This window comes from Eptatretus burgeri, chromosome 2 (assembly GCF_056783735.1).
Source record: "Eptatretus burgeri isolate ZD-2024b chromosome 2, Ebu_testis_v1, whole genome shotgun sequence".
NCBI classification, from domain to species: domain Eukaryota; kingdom Metazoa; phylum Chordata; class Myxini; order Myxiniformes; family Myxinidae; genus Eptatretus; species Eptatretus burgeri.
Window position 1 is genome coordinate 136335009 of NC_140962.1, and position 17132 is coordinate 136352140.

The 17132-nt window shown below is 45.3% G+C and overlaps 1 non-coding gene across 1 annotated transcript; it reads left to right on the forward strand.

The window, feature by feature from the left end:
- The first annotated feature begins 15866 nt into the window (after positions 1-15866).
- On the forward strand, positions 15867-16030 carry LOC147033229 (U1 spliceosomal RNA). Its single transcript, XR_015055630.1, has one exon. It is a non-coding gene; the product is annotated as a U1 spliceosomal RNA (small nuclear RNA).
- Positions 16031-17132: the final 1102 nt, after the last annotated feature.

Below are 17132 nucleotides of genomic sequence, written 5' to 3' on the forward strand. Positions count from 1 at the left end.
GTGTTCTTTCCTTCCTTTCTGTCTGGAGAAGAAGGAGAGAGAGAGAGAGAGAGCCCACGGTCTCGTGTCGAGAAAACCGTAAGCCGAAGGCCTGGCATGGCTGCCGGGGGAGGATTTTTTTCTCGCTCACTGTGACCGTGTTCTTTATTGATTCTCGACTTTAATCGATTGATATTGTTGTGGTTGAGGAAATTCGCAAACCACGATTCAGGTCCCGTAGGTGAGATATCTCTGTAAGTACATGTGTAGTTAGCCCAAACCCGTTGTTTAGAGGGAATAAATGTGATTCATTCAGGCTGCGACCCTTTAAGATAGCCGTTTTTCTGTTCTATCTTTATTTTGAACCAACCACGTCTCAACCTCCATCACACAACAACCACCAACCACAACGCCGCTTCACAACAACAACAACGCCAACAGCCACGACCTTTACCTTCACAACTCGCTCTCGCAAACATCGCATCACCACCATTCCAAGCGTCACCGTGGCCAGGGACCGCCACAATAAACCCTCCACCACCTTCACCTCTCCTCCTTCTGCCGCCATTCCCGCACCGCTTGTGGGCACCGAGCATCAGGCTGTCCTGGCCTCGTGCGGGACTCGCATTGAGCCGCGGGTGCAAAAAGCGGCCTTTCTGAGGAAAGGTCGGACCAGGAATGATACACGCCCACTTCTGTTCTGTCCAATTATTAAGCGCGGGGCGATTTGGCCCCGCCTCCAGGCGCGTCGGAGTAGAATCGATATATGCAAATTCGAGGATCAGGGGAGGTTCACGCCCACTTTTCCTCCGTCCAATGGGCAAGCGTGGCTCCGCCCCCGAGCTCATCCTGATCCGGGAATTTGCATATTGGATCTCCTACACCACTATAAAGCGCCGAGTGCGGGGCGAATTCAGTCAGTTTCTGTTTCGGGCTCGGGCGAGTTGGAGAGGTGTGGCGGCGGCGAAGTGTGGCAGCAGCAGTCAAGACGGGTCTGGAGGAGAGTCGGTCTGTCGGGGAGCTGCAGAGAGGGGAAGCCGGGAACGCGGTCGAGGGCGCAGTGGAGTTGCTCGTCGCGGGACTCAAGCAAGCCAGCTATCCTCTTTCCCCAGAGCATCAACAACCCCCCCTGTTTCCCCCCGCGCTGAGATAGTGCGAAAAGGGGGCCCCGTTCCCACCCCATTCCAAGCAGTACCAACGAAACCCGCGGAGGAGCGCGGAGTCGGGGCACTGCCATGACATTTTGCGGCTCATCACAAGATGGGTAGGCTCCACGCGGTCTCGCGCCCACAGACCACGTCTGCCCCCTTGTATTCGAGGGTGGCCCTTTTCTTTTGATTTTGAGTATATGTGTTGTCGGCGCCGTCTGTAAAGTAAAACTGTGTAAATGTTGCCGTGTGCTCGCGTAGTCGGTAGTAGATCTGCATTGTGTTTCTTTTGTTGCAATTGCTTTTGGTGCATAATTGTTGTGTTTCTTTTACATTTGCTTTTGGTGCATAATTGTTGTAATTGTATATGTGTGCTCTCCGTTTGCCGTGGAATAAATGTGCCTATTGTTGAACTGTTTTTCCCGTTTCGCTTCGTCTTTTCTTTGATGGAATCTCCATCTTACTTCACGTAAAGGGTTGGTAGTGGGCTAAATACGCCCGATAATTAATCGGAACCGTCGAGGTGGACGATAACACCGCTCAGTTATCCCGATAGTACGGAACGGGTCGCTTAAAGTGGCCCGTGTCCGGGGTCGACCTGCGGCGAGGTGCGATCGCCCGGTCTACCCTGAGTGTGGGTACTTAGGTAGGTCGAATTTGGCGAACAACCCTATCCCACGTGGGGGGCCGATTGGCACGATCGTGGTGAGGCTGAAAGGCCCACCCGTGACTAGTTCCCGGCGTTAGTCCGAGAGGGTCACGACGGAATTGTCCATCCGGTGGGCGACGTGCCGCGATTCGAGTTACGTGGCCGCTCGCACGCCGGCGGGCACGAATTCGCAACAATATATTAGTGTTTGTGAAACGCCTTATTCTCTCGGTAACCATTACGAAGGCCTTAGTTCTTTTCTAACTTGGTTTACAGATCCGCCAACGCTATAGTTGCCGAAATGAAATAGAAATATAAAACACATTTTTAGCCTTTTATATTTATAAATTTTCCACCTAAGGTTCAAAAGTTTCAAAATCGCAAAAATCATTCAAAATCAAAATCAAAAGTTTCAAAATCGCAAAAATCATTCAAATTCAAAATAAAAAAAATCATTCAATTCAAAATCAAAAAAAGTTGCCGAAATGAAATAGAAATATAAAACACATTTTTAGCCTTTTATATTTATAAATTTTCCACCTAAGGTTCAAAAGTTTCAAAACCCGAAATGTAACCGTCGGCATTTATTTTCAAAATATAATTTCGCGCGCACGCACCAAAATGCCGAGTCACCTTTAACCAGTCTTCAGTCATGGCATCTGAGCAGTGGCCAGCGTGGTTCAGATTGACTGTGGTTTCTGGGGCGAAAGTGATTGTTAAGAAGTATGTCTCCCGTATAAATTGGAGTGACTGTATTGGTGATTTAATCACGCAACATCTTGACAAATATTCTGGCCAAACGATTGCATCAATTCAGTGCAGCAGCAGGAATGATTCGCACGCTACTCTCGATCGTGCCGATTTTGTTTCCGTCGAAAGTTGTACACCGCTGTTCATATTGAAAGATTTCGGTGCCAAGTACGTCAAAGTTTCCCTGCGAGATGCTGATATTCAGCCTTCAACGGACCAGAAATCAGCCTTTGATGTGCTCATGGGGATGGGGAGACGGTACGATCAGATACCCGCTGAAAAGTAAGAGCTGGTTATGGCTCTGATTGACCGTTTTGAGCGTGTTGATTCCTCGTAGACACCTTTTTTTAATCATATCCAGCACTATGCACTGGTGTGCACGCACACATCTACCACTTGGACAATAATTTTCTCAGCATTGTTTCCATTTTATTTGATGATCCAACAGGTTTCTATAAGAAAAACATGCCAGACTATATTGTAAAAACAAGTTTTAATCTTTCTTTATTGTTTTTGACATCAGATGATACAGTGAGCATGGGCATCCTGCATTTGAATGGTCTTCCATCTTCAATGTTTTCTTAGATCCTCCTGGTCCGGGATTTATATTTATTTTCCATGGAACATCCGAAAAAAAATCATAAGCATATATAATTTCGAAAAATTGAAATTATATTTATATTTATATTTCGACCTACCGACCCTACATTTCAGCTGAAGAACTGTGTAAACCAAGTTATAAAATAACTAAGGCCTAACTTCTTTTGTTAAGTTTAGAATGGTGGGTAACCGTTTCCGCATTGAGATGTTTGAGTCACTAACTCGTAAACACGTGTTTTGCATCCCTCCTAGTGAGGTGGAACTTAACGATGTACTTTCCGCCATTGGTAACATTGTTGGATCACACAACATTCGTGCTGCTTCTCGCATGAATAAGAAGTTTGTTGTGTTTGTGTCGGAGGAACACATTGTAGCAACAATAGTTGAGCATGGCCTCTTTATCGAACCAAACATTTACCTCTCTGTGTTCGCTTTGCAGAAACCAACAGTAAAAGTTAATATCAGTAATATTCCACCATTCGTAAAGAACCAGGACTTGTGTAACCAGTTAAACAAGTTCGGTAAGGTTGTCGAGGATCTCAATGGTGCCGATGCGAAATGTTAGCGACAAGTTTAAACACGTCATGTCTTTTAAAAGAGTGGTTTATATGATACTACCTGAAAATGAAAAAAACACTAAATGGCGTGCTAAGTGCAAAAATCAATGGGTTTGAATATAAAATGTATGCCTCCTCAGAGGTCATGACGTGTTTTGGGTGTGGGGCATACTGGCATATGAAGCGTGTTTGTCCCAATGTGGATTCCACCGCAAGAAAGTGAAGGTGTGGTGAGGAACGATTCTTCCTCACCACATACTGATGGTAGTTCAGCGGCTAAGGCAGGATTTTCACCAGAATCGTTCAGTTTTTGCAGAAAGCATGAAACTTTGCACAGGGATACTACTACCCCTGTGAATCTTTTTAATAAAATGCACCCCAAAAATCCATGCCCCTGAGTGGTCACCATCTTGATTATAAATATGGCCACCAAAATATGGCATTTCATCTATATTTGTTGTATTATACTGCTCTAAACAGATTCATGCAACAGCAGAAAAACAGTCCAGTACTTTCATTGAGAACAGGCGCTTAAAAAATTAAACACCAGTCAGTGCACCAATATCAAGAAACACATTTCCACTATTCAGTCAACCAAATAAGGCAGCCCAATCGAAGGATAAGCAGAAGATCTCTGAACTCAAGAGTGATGTTTCATTAACCTCCGCTATTGAAGATCAGAGGTTACTGTTTTCACCCCTTTCTGTTTGTTACCTTCGAAAACTTTGTTGCGAAGGTTATGTTTTGATCACTGTGTATTTATTTATTTATTTATTTGTGAATATGTGTTTGTTTGTTTGTTTGTTATTCGCATAACTCCAAAAGTATTGAACTGAATCGCAGCAAATTTGGTGGAATGATTGGTTATTATCCGAAGACCATTTGATTAGATTTTGGGAGCGATCGGGTCAAAGGTCAAGGTCAAGGTCATGAAAAGGTCAAAATCGTCTTTTTACCATAGCGCGGTCAATTTGTATCCAATTTGCATGCAACTAATACCAAAATGTTCAGAATTCAATGCCCCATCTTGTGATATGTGACATGACACAATGACATAATAACCCTTAGTGGTTGGGAGTCAAAGGTCAGGGGGGTCACGCCATTGCAAAATGTGCGGTTTTAGTCATAACACGGTCAATTCTTATCCGATTTGCATGAAACCAACACCAAAATGTTGACTGTTCTGTTCCCCACACTCTAATACCAATTACAAAATTAAGAGTACAAAGGTCAAGGTCGAGGTCATGAAAAGGTCAAAATCGTCATTTTGCCTTAGTGCGGTTGTTTTTTTTTTGTTGTTTTTTTTTAATCCAATTTGCATGCAACCAATGCCAAAATGTTGTGAATTCAATGCCCGATCTTGTGATATATGATATGACACAATGACGTCATTACCTTTGTTCGCGGTTTGGGTCAAAGGTCAGGGGGGTCAACGACCTATATCATAATGCGGTCAATTCTTATACAATTTGCATGTAAGTAGATTCAAAATGTTTAGAATTCAATTCCCTATCCTGTAATGTGTAATATTTGACAGTGACTTTATTGGTGAGTTTAAAGCATTGGGGGGGGGGGGGGGTGTCACTGAACTTACAAAATGTGCATAACTTAGTGGCACGTACACACACTAAACGAAAAAAGGTTCCTTTTTATAAATTATGAGCCAGCTGACGTATTACTTTTGGATTGCGCAACCACAACTAGCTTATGTCAAGTATTCTAAAAAAAGCACAATCACCTGATGTGTGCTTCAAATGTGTCATTCTTATGTGCCATGATGCTTTCGGCTGCTGGTGCAATTTGAAGATATTAAAAAATAAAATGTGCACATTTTACAGTTGTAAGGATGCAGGTAATAAAAACTGATTAGCAGGCAAAAACATAGTTCTCTCCATGCAAACCAATGGGATTTTGGCACCAGGAGAGGCGTATTTCACAACTTATAGTTCTATTTATCGATAGTACTTCAACCCCTATCGTGCAACTAGCTCATGTCATACGCTCTACATATCATACACACAGCTGAATTAGTACTTTCAGATGACATACTTTCTGAAAATGAATGTTTGTTTGTTCACAATAAATAACTTATTTAGAAAAACAGAAACTCGTGTGTGCTAAATGCCCCTAAAATGCCAGAAAATAATTTCTTATAATGTGACCAGTTGTCATCAGATTGACTTGACACCGACACCCAAAAAGGTCAAGGAGTTCATACAGAAATTGTACAATGTATGTGAATCGGTGTCAAACAGCAGGAAATTTAATGTTTTTAAGCTATCATAATACATATGAGATGGCAGATGTGGTATGGGATTAAATACCCTCAAAATTAACGGTTTCTGGGGGGGGGGGGGAATGTAGCGTTGGCGAAGGTATGCGCTCTACTGAGTGCCCGTTCTAGTTTGTTATCTTGCCAAAACGAAGTTTTTGCAAGATATGTTAGTCAGCTTGTAGTTTTTTTTTTTTTTTTTTTTTTTTTGTCTGTAATCACGTATCGATCACTCTGCAGAGCACAGTTATCATTGGAAAATTTTGTAACTTCGCATATCAGAGTCCTATAGAGGTCCCTTTCAGCGCATAAAATTTTCAAGGTCAAAGGTCAAGGTCACTTTGTCGCAAATCAGGGGAGTCGACGAAACCCTTATTTTTTTAGTAATTTTGATCGTATCGTCTTCAAACTTCATGGGAATATAGTTCATGGTGTGGCGCTCAGCTGATTAATTTTTGCTGGCGATCGGCCTTGACCTTCATGGTTAGCGCTGGAGGTCGAAAGTTTTTGACCCCAAGGTCAAATTTTGAAATCTTAGATACCATATCGAGTAATATCTCATTTCAAAGTGCTTGATAAGTGCTTTCCAGATCTGTCAAAAGTTTGACGCTATGACTTCATTTGATGATGTCATGACGAAAAAACGGATTTTTCATGATTATTTTATTTCCTCATTTCTCATCAAAATCTCTTGATATTTCATGTACAACGGTCCTGGAGAGATACCATTAACCGTACGAAAATATAAAGGTCAAGGTCACAAAATGGTCAAGCATCAAGGTCGACGAAACCCTTATTTTTTGAGTAACTTTAATCGAATAAATGTCACTCATGTTCACATTTTGGCAAGATACTGGTCACCCTGGGGGTGACATTGGTTTTTTTTTGTTTTTTTTTGGTCTGTAATCACGTATCGATCACTCTGCAGAGCACAGTTATCATTGGAAATTTTTGTAACTTCGCATATCAGAGTCCTATAGAGGTCCCTTTCAGCACATAAAATTTTCAAGGTCACTTTGTCGCAAATCAGGGAGTAGACGAAACCCTTATTTTTTTGAGTAATTTTGATCGGATAGTCTTCAAACTTCATGGGAATATAGTTCATGGTCTGGCGCTCAGCTGATTAATTTTTGGTGGCGATCGGCCTTGACCTTCATGGTTAGCGCTGGAGGTCGAAAGTTTTTGACCCCAAGGTCAAATTTTGAAATCTTAGGTACCATATCGTGTAATACCTCAAATTGAACACCTCGATGAGTGCTTTCTAGATATGTCAAGCTTGAGACATTATGACGTCATTTGGTGACGTTATGAGCAAACATATTTTTCATGGTTACTCTGTAGAACGATTCTCATTGGAATCTCTCGTAGGCAGATATTCCTCAAGGAGTCGCTCCTGGTGGATAGCAGCTCTGTTCACCTCAGTGTGACCTTAAAGAAGTCACACGTGGTCACCTTTTGGCAAGATACGGGTCACCCTGCGGGTGACTGGTTTATTTGTTTGTTTGTTTGTTTGTGAACAGTATTACGGAAAAACTCCTCGACGGATTTCGACGAAACTTGGTGGGGGGATTAGGTATGGCCCAAGGATCATGGCATTAGATTTTGGACTTGGTCCAAAATCCAATATGGCCGCTCTGGCGGCCATTTTGAAAAATATTTGAATTTTTTTTAGCATTTCTACATGTTTTAAGTGATTTCCAACCCCCCCCCCCCCAAAAAAAATTGTTAGAGAAAAAAACAATTTTTTGCAACTTATTTTTCAACAAAATTTCGATTTCATTTTTTTGCATTTCTACATGTTATAAGTGATTTCCAACAAAAAAACATGCCAAAATTATAATTGCGGCTGATTTTGGAACTTCAGGTGGATATACGCACGTAAAATCAATTTCTGTCTCAAGGAATCGAGTTATGACGAATGAATTGAGTATGTAAAAGTTAAAAGGGAAAGTTGCAAACTATAACTCTGTGAGCACTGTTGACGTCAAATTGAATGAATAGGATATCAGGTTCACTTGAGTGACCTAGCAGTATTGGCGGCGGAAGTTTTGCACTCTGCCGAGTGCTCCCCCTCTAGTTGTTTGCTAGATTGGACATAGGTAGCCAGTCAAGAGAAGGAAATCTAGAGGAATTTTTCAAGCATGAGAATCAGAAATTTCCACCATCATTATCTATAGCAGGGAAACTTAGGCAAGGAAAGAAATCTGATCTCAGATGTCTTGAATCTCGCGGAAAATCAGCCTACTTGAATACCCCAACTGCTGAAGTAAGAATACTTGATGGTGCTGTGGTGGTGCACTTTCTGCCAGTTGGAGAATCCAGGACCTTTGGGGAATATGCCAGGGAGGTATTTGTACCATATGCAGTTTCAGAGCTAGATAGGTCTCTTTGAGTCGATATTGTTTGGGATGTTTATCGGAGAAACACTTTGAAGCTTACAGCAAGAGAAAATAGAGGGACAGTGGCTCGTAGACGTGTGTCTCCAAATGTGAAGCTGCCAGGCAATTGGAAAAAACTTCCTTCGCAATGATGACAACAGGGATGAACTCTTCCAGTTCCTAGGCGCTGAGAGTGTGTCAAAGGACACTGGCAACAGGGTTATCATATCCACTGTTCATGAGTCAGTTGTTAGCTCCAATATGAACCACAACTTGGATGGACTACAGCCTTGCTCACATGAGGAGGCTGACACTGGGATTCTACTCCATGTGAAAGATGCCCTGAATTCTGGTTTTAAAGATGTGATTGTCAGGACTGTTGACACGGACGTTGTTGTTTTGGCTGTGGTTCATTTTCAGAACACGGAAAACCTTGAAAAACTATGGATAGCGTTTGGAACAGGAAAGGAATTCCGATACATTCCCGTGCATGAGATAGCAACAGCAATTGGCCCTGAAATGGCCAATGGTTTGCCCTTTTTTCATGCTTTCTCAGGATGTGACACTACATCCTCCGTTGCAAATAATGGCAAGAAGTCTGCGTGGAATACCTGGTGTGTGTGGCCAGAGATCACTGAGTGTTTTGCATTCTTGTCATCACCAGTGTCACCAATTCTACCGGAGAATATCATGGAAAAACTTGAATGCTTTGTTGTGCTCCTGTACTGTCATACCAGTGATGATGTTAATGTGAACACTGCAAGAATGACATTGTTTTCCAGAATGTCAAGGACCCTTGATAACATTCCGCCTACAAAGGCAGCCCTCGAGGAGCACACAAGGAGATCGGTATATCATGCCGGACATATCTGGGGACAATGCCTTGAACAGCTTCCAACAGTTCCCAGTCCGTCTGACTGGGGCTGGGAGACCGATAAGGACAATTTCAGGCCTAAGTGGACAGTTCTACCGATTGCCGAGAAAGCTTGCCTCGAGCTTATTGCATGCAAGTGTACTAAGTCCTGCAGAGGGAACTGCAAATGTTATAGAACAAATTCCACAATAAAGCCAGTTTGCACTGCCCTGTGCAGATGTGGTGGCACTTGTTATGAAGTATAACTGTATTCACAGGAAAATTAAAGTAACTGTGTCGTCAGTGACAATGAGAAACCAGAAAAACCTATATTGTTGGCACGGTTGTGATTTTTCTGCCACAAGGGGGCACCTATAGGTGTTCATTTAATTAATCTCTGGCATCCTTGACCAGGTGTCGAGGTTTGTTCCTAAAATGATCTAGGTATCGTCAGAAATGATTGATACATTCAGGAGTTGTTTGCATTAAACTGAAATATGGAATATTGACCTTTTTCACTTTCATACCCATATTGGAATCAAGTATGACATAATCAGATATGCCTCTTACAGCATGGTATTTGATGCATCTGATGCCCTTGAAAAAGATGCCATCTGGTTGATTGACACTGAAAACATTGGAATTGCTGTTTGAATTATGTTTCTATCATGATTAACAACAGAGATATTCGATATTTTCCGATTTGGTGGCCGCCATCTTGAATTTCAAAATGGCCGACATCAGGTTTGCATGGAAATTACTTAAATGAGTTCCTTGATCCTGAAAATGTAGGGTTAGACCTTAAAATAACTTTTGGATCTGGCTTAATTTTGAAGTTATAACAAAAAGTCAAATTAAAATGGCAGCCATATTTAAAGTCAAGATGGCGGCTACTCGGGGGCACGGATTTTTGGGGTCCATTTTTTTTTTTAAGATCACTTGGGGTAGTAGTATCCCTGTGCAAAGTTTCATGCTTTTTGCAAAAACTGAAAGATTCTGGATTTAGCCACTGTACTATGGGGAGAAGGTGAATCAGGAGCCTAGCCCCCCACTGGCTGAGGTGTGCAACGCATTAGACTCGCCCACCTCGACCGGCGTATGGGAGAGGGTGTTTGATCGTGATGTAATTAATCCTCCCCCACCAAAGGAGGAAGTGAAAGTGGTTGAATCCTCTCTTTTTCCATCCATTGTACAGGACAGTATAGACGACATGGAGGTATCCATTATGGATACCAGGAAAAACGGACAAATTTTGATGCTAAAGAGCAGAATAAGGTTCAGATCGTGTCAGGATCATGGGACCTCCAACGTACGTCCCACATCGGAAACCTCTTGGTGGTACCGGAGTTATGTGTGGGTGTGAAAGCTTCGCTTGCTTCACTTGCCGACTCTGAGCATGACAGAAAATAGTGAAGTGTCTCAGGATGTCTTAAGTGTTTGTCCTGAGAGCCAAACTTGTTCAGACGAGTTAACAGCTCTGTCTGACAGTGATGGGTAATAGATAAAAGGGAAAATCCCTGTGAGCTAAATGTTAACCCTTCCCTCACAGATGATGATGAAAGGGATGTGATGGGGAAGGACCTGGACAAAGCAATTCGGAGGATCTGCAAACTTTCTGTTCCCATGGGATCTCTTGAATCAAAAGTAAGTGTTCCACAAGTAATAGCGGAGGGCATAGTTGAAGCACTTGAATCAGACGAAACCTCTTCTACCCCACATTTCAGTGTTTTATGCTCTCAAGAGGATGAGGGGGGGGGAAACGACATAACCTTAGTATCTCAAGAAAATGTAATAAAATTCCTGGATGATACATTCAGGAAAAGACATGTAAAAATCAATGATTACTTCCCGAATCTACACAATTTCATTACAACTGCAAGGAGTATGATTCGTGAACCTTTTCAGGTTAACATGTCAGATCCCCAATTCCAAAGGTTAAGGAATGCTTCAACAATAACTGACAGAATGGAGATGAAAGTAGCATCCCTAAACATCAATGAAGGCCGCAGTTGTGTTCGTCGCCTTCGGGTGTTTCAGCTCTTTCGAAATGAAAAAAATTGATGTGCTGATGCTACAGAAGACGCATGCAAATCAGTCTTCTGAGGATGAGTGGCATAGAATCTTTAAAGGTTGTCATTTTTTCTCTGGTGCGCTTGTTGAGGCCAAGGCTGGTGTGGCAATAGTGTTGCATCCTCGACTCCAGCCTTCGGAGATAACTTGTAAAGAAATCTGTCAAGGTTACTGACTGTCTGTGCATTTTGTCAGTGGTAACCTAAAGATTTCCATGACTTATGTTTACTGTCATAGTGCTAACTCTGAAAGAGGTGCCTTTCTGTATAAGTTGGCAGAGTTTGGAAGCACCATTGACTTGGCCATGTTGTTGTGTCGGGGGCGGGGGGGGGGTGACTACAACTACACCCTCAACCCACAACTTGATCGGAACACTTGTGAGCCTCATCCACCCAGTGCAAGGCCTTTGTCACAGCTTATTAAAAAAGTTTAATCTGGTGGATGTGGCAGGCAGGTACAAAAATATATTGCTTTAAAATTATTTGGATTAGACTTCACTGCAATGCTTTATAAAAAAAATATTATTAGACGTCTTTTCAAAACGATAAATGTATAAACAGGCGAGCATTGGGTGGCTTTGACACCAACTCTCTGGTTGTCTTTTCTGTTGGGTATTGTTAAACTGACAATTTATAAAACCAGGAAAGCAAAATTGAAGGGAAAAATGTAAATGTGCTTTTGTGCTTTAAAGGTATGGTTTTGGCACGAGTAAAAATGGAGCAGGCTTATCTTTTGAGCTTGGACATTGTGGTACACTGATGAGGTTTAGAGCTTCTTTTCGTGATGGAATCCGGTTTGTAAAAGTGTAAAGTACTTGCACTTACTTTTTGCATATGTGTATCATTTTGTGGTGTGGTTGACATGAACATACATCCTTGTTTGTATTGCTTTTGTTGAATTTATTTTTGCTGGAAAAACTTTTTGGATTTGTTTTGATGGAGTGTGCTTTTTCTGGTGTGTTTTGATACTTTTATATAAAAGTATACAAAAGGCATGCTCTCGCTCTCTCTTTCTCTCTTTCTCTCTTTCTCTCTTTCGCTCTTTCTCTCTCTTTCTCTCTTTCGCTCTTTCTCTCTCTTTCTTTCTCTCTCTCTCTCTCTCTCTCTCTCTCTCTCTCTCTCTCTCTCTCTCTCTCTCTCTCTCTCTCTCTCTCTCTCTCTCTCTCTCTCTCTCTCTCTCTCTCTCTCTCTCTCTCTCTCTCTCTCTCTCTCTCTCTCTCTCTATTTTTGTCTCCGAACGTATCTGGATGGTGATTATACCCGGATGGTGGTTATCTCCGAACGGTGGTTATCTCCGCACATATCCGGATGGTGGTTATCACCATTTGTGTCTGGACGGTAGTTATTTCCAGACAGACATTCTCCTCACACTGCCTTCCCTTGCCCTCCCCTCATTGACCCTTTCCTTGCCCTTTCCTCATGCTGCCTTCCCTTTCCGCACTCCTCCTTGCTCCCCTTCTTTCCTCACTCCCCCACCCTCAAGTTCTCTCCCCCATGCTGCCTTCCCTCGCCCTTTTCTCATGCTGTCTTCCATTGCCTCTCTCATGCTGCATTCCCTTGCCCCCCCTCTCATGCTGCCTTCCTTGCCCTTGCCTCACGCTGCCTTCCTTGCCCTCCCTCGCCTCACACTGCCTTCCCTTTCCACACTCCTCCTCGCTCCCCCCCTTCTCACTTCCCCACCCTCAAGTGCCCTCCTCTCATACTGCCTTCTCTTTCCCTCCCCTCATACTGCCTTCCCTTGCCCTCCCCTCATGTTGCCATCCCTTGCCCTCCTCTCATGCTGCCATCCCTTGTCCTCCTCTCATGTTGCCTTCCTTGCCCTTGCCTGACGCTGTCTTCCCTTTCTGCACTCCTCCTCGCCCCCCCCTTTCTCACTTCCTCACCCTCAAGTGCCCTCCTCTCATACTGCCTTCTCTTTCCCTCTCCTCATACTTTCATCCCTTGCCCTCCCCTCATACTGCCTTCCCTTGCCCTCCGCTCATGCTGCCATCCCTTGCCCTCCTCTCATGCTGCCATCCCTTGCCCTCCTCTCATGCTGCCTTCCCTTGCCCTCCTCTCATGCTGCCATCCCTTGCCCCCCTTTCATGCTGCCATCCCTTGCCCCCCTCTCATGCTGCCATCCCTTGCCTTCCTCTCATGCTGCCCTCCCTTGCCCTCCTCTTATGCTGCCATCCCTTGCCCCCCTCTCATGCTGCCATCCCTTGCCCTCCTCTCATGCTGCCATCCCTTGCCCTCCTCTCATGCTGCCATCCCTTGCCCTCCTCTCATGTTGCCATCCCTTGCCCTCCTCTCATGCTGCCATCCCTTGCCCTCCTCTCATGTTGCCATCCCTTGCCTCTCTCTCTCTCTCTCTCTCTCTCTCTCTCTCTCTCTCTCTCTCTCTCTCTCTCTCTCTCTCTCTCTCTCTCTCTCTCTCTCTCTCTCTCTCTCTCTCTCTCTCTCTCTCTCTCTCTCTCTCTCTCTCTCTCTCTCTCTCTCTCTCTCTCTCTGTCTCTCTCTGTCTCTCTCTCTCTCTCTCTCTCTCTCTCTCTCTCTCTCTCTCTCTCTCTCTCTCTCTCTCTCTCTCTCTCCGAACGTATCTGGATGGTGATTATATCACGATGTTGTGTAACATCGAGCTGTTAGCATCAACCATCAACATGTGTGTTGTGTAACATAATGTGAGATGTGTAACACATGTAATGTAGATGTGTAACACATGCAATGTAGATGTGTAACAGCTAACACACATGTAGATATGTAACACATGTTGTGTAACACATGTAACAACATGTGAGATGTGTAACATCAACCTCTCATGTTGCCATCCCTTGCCCCCCTCTCATGCTGCCATCCCTTGCCCCCCTCTCATGCTGCCATCCCTTGCCCCCTCTCATGCTGCCATCCTTGCCCCCCTCTCATGCTGCCATCCCTTGCCCCCCTCCCATGCTGCCATCCCTTGCCCTCCTCTCATGCTGCCATCCCTTGCCCCCCTCTCATGCTGCCATCCCCTGCCCCCCTCTCATGCTGCCATCCCTTGCCCTCCTCTCATGCTGCCATCCCTTGCCCTCCTCTCATGCTGCCATCCCTTGCCCTCCTCTCATGCTGCCATCCCTTGCCCCCCTCTCATGCTGCCATCCCTTGCCCCCTCTCATGCTGCCATCCCTTGCCCCCCTCTCATGCTGCCATCCCTTGCCCCCCTCTCATGCTGCCATCCCTTGCCCCCCTCTCATGCTGCCATCCCTTGCCCCCCTCTCATGCTGCCATCCTTGCCCCCTCTCATGCTGCCATCCCTTGCCCCCTCCCATGCTGCCATCCCTTGCCCACCTCTCATGCTGACAACCCTTGCCCCCCTCTCATGCTGCCATCCCTTGCCCCCCTCTCATGCTGCCATCCCTTGCCCTCCTCTCATGCTGCCATCCCTTGCCCTCCTCTCATGCTGCCATCCCTTGCCCTCCTCTCATGCTGCCATCCCTTGCCCCCCTCTCATGCTGCCATCCCTTGCCCCCCTCTCATGCTGCCATCCCTTGCCCCCCTCTCATGCTGCCATCCCTTGCCCCCCTTTCATGCTGCCACCCTTGCCCCCCTCTCATGCTGCCTTCCCTTGCCCCCCTCTCATGCTGCCATCCCTTGCCCCCCTCTCATGCTGCCATCCCTTGCCCCCCTCTCATGCTGCCTTCCCTTGCCCCCCTCTCATGCTGCCATCCCTTGCCCCCTCTCATGCTGCCATCCCTTGCCCCCCTCTCATGCTGCCATCCCTTGCCCCCCTCTCATGCTGCCTTCCCTTGCCCCCTCTCATGCTGCCATCCCTTGCCCCCTCTCATGCTGCCATCCCTTGCCCCCCTCTCATGCTGCCATCCCTTGCCCCCCTCTCATGCTGCCTTCCCTTGCCCCCCTCTCATGCTGCCTTCCCTTGCCCCCCTCTCATGCTGCCACCCCTTGCCCCCCTCTCATGCTGCCACCCCTTGCCCCCTCTCATGCTGCCTTCCCTTGCCCCCCTCTCATGCTGCCATCCATTGCCCCCCTCTCATGCTGCCTTCCCTTGCCCCCCTCTCATGCTGCCATCCCTTGCCCCCCTCTCATGCTGCCATCCCTTGCCCCCCTCTCATGCTGCCTTCCCTTGCCCTTTCCTCACGCTGCCTTCCCTTTCCGCAACCCGCCTCGCTCCTTCCTCCTTCCTCACTCCCCCTCCCGATTATCGATTTAAATTACCACACTATTTTTATATAAATTTATCGATTTAATTTGCTTTCGAGTTTACACACAGGCATGGATGGAACGACTTCAACGATACTCTTGTGATAAGATAAAAAGCGAACTTGTAAATCGTGATTCATATCCGGCGTAATGACGTCATTAATGTATGTCTGCGTCACGCAAGTGCGGAAACCCTTGCATGAATCGCATCATCGCCAGAGCATTTGTAATTGGTTCAAAACCTCAGGAGAACAAAAGAAACTCTCCAAATATCTAAATGAGAATATCGAAGGTAATACTCCGATTAGGATGTGTTGATAAAACTCGTGTAAAATGTCACATTTAATTGGATATTCAGGAGACGGAGTGAATCGGTTCCGCTAAAGCCAGGCGGTGCTCGTACTAGGAAAAGGGAGCCAGTGGGATAAGGAACTCATACTTACCTGACGGGAGAGATACCGTGATCATTAAGGCGGTACTCTCAGGGCGAGGCCTACCCATTGCACTTCGGGCGGGTTGACCCTTGCGATTTCCCCAAATGTGGGAAACTCGACCGTACAATTTGTGGTAGTGGGGGACTGCGTTCGCGCTATCCCCTGATCTTGAAATGAAAGAAAGATTAATTTTGTTTGGGGTTGGTTAAGTTTTGTTTTGTCATGATATTTTATGAGACCCTCGCGTTGATAGACCAAATTTTTGATCGCTGTCTTATCGGATATAATCTGTTTGAAAAAATAAATACCATTGATGCTTCTTTCTTCAAAACGAGTCTAACCTCTGCCAAATTCAAATGAACGAACCCATGCAATTCCTTTCGGTAAATGTGACGTCATTGGATAATATGATGAGGGAACTATGGGATCTTTGTGATGGCAACTTCCCTCTGTTAGTTTCTATCGCTTTGCATTTGCTTGTTTGGAAAAAAATAATATTGTGGTTTTTCCTCTCACAGAGGCAAGTCAGGTCAGATTAGATCTGTAACTTGCCACAGGTATCATGTAAACCTGTACTAACCTGCTCCATGGTCGGGTTGTCGGCGACTATACCGTCTCCCCCACCAACTTTCTTGGTGAGGAGGGTGTATGATATGGACACCCAGCAGGATTAAAAACTAAACCTGTCAAAGGGCGGAAGAGCTCCTTGTGAGCCAACGGCCATTCATATCCCATGACCAACTGTGTCTGCGGACGTCCTCTTGCAGTTGGGTTACTTTTTATGAGAAGGTTGGTGGCAGGATTTGCACTCCGGCCACTGTAAAAACCCTTCGTTCCGCAAAACATTTCAAAAGCATGAAAAAAAAATCTGAAAACCCACTTTGTGGGAGGGAGTACCTCCTGTGCAGCTTCCCTTCGCAGGGCAGCTCACCTGTTGACAGGATTGGGGCAAAGCCTTCAGGACCCCCAATCTTTGATGATAGGAGGGAAACCACGGGTTCACATTCCTGGGTCAGATTGCAGGAGAGTTTGTCGAAGTGGTGCTGAGGTGTCATCCAGCAGACTGCGGTCTCCTTGGGTTAACCTGAGGTGGTCCCTTCGGGTGTGTGCCTGGAATGTCCTATCCCTAAGAGAGGATGATCACCTGTGTTATCATCTGAGCTCAAGCGTTTGGAAATCGGTATTGTAGCACTCTCTGAGATTCGGACACCAGATTGCGGCAATATCATGGCGGGTGGTTACATCAACAATTGGTCTGGTCGCAATG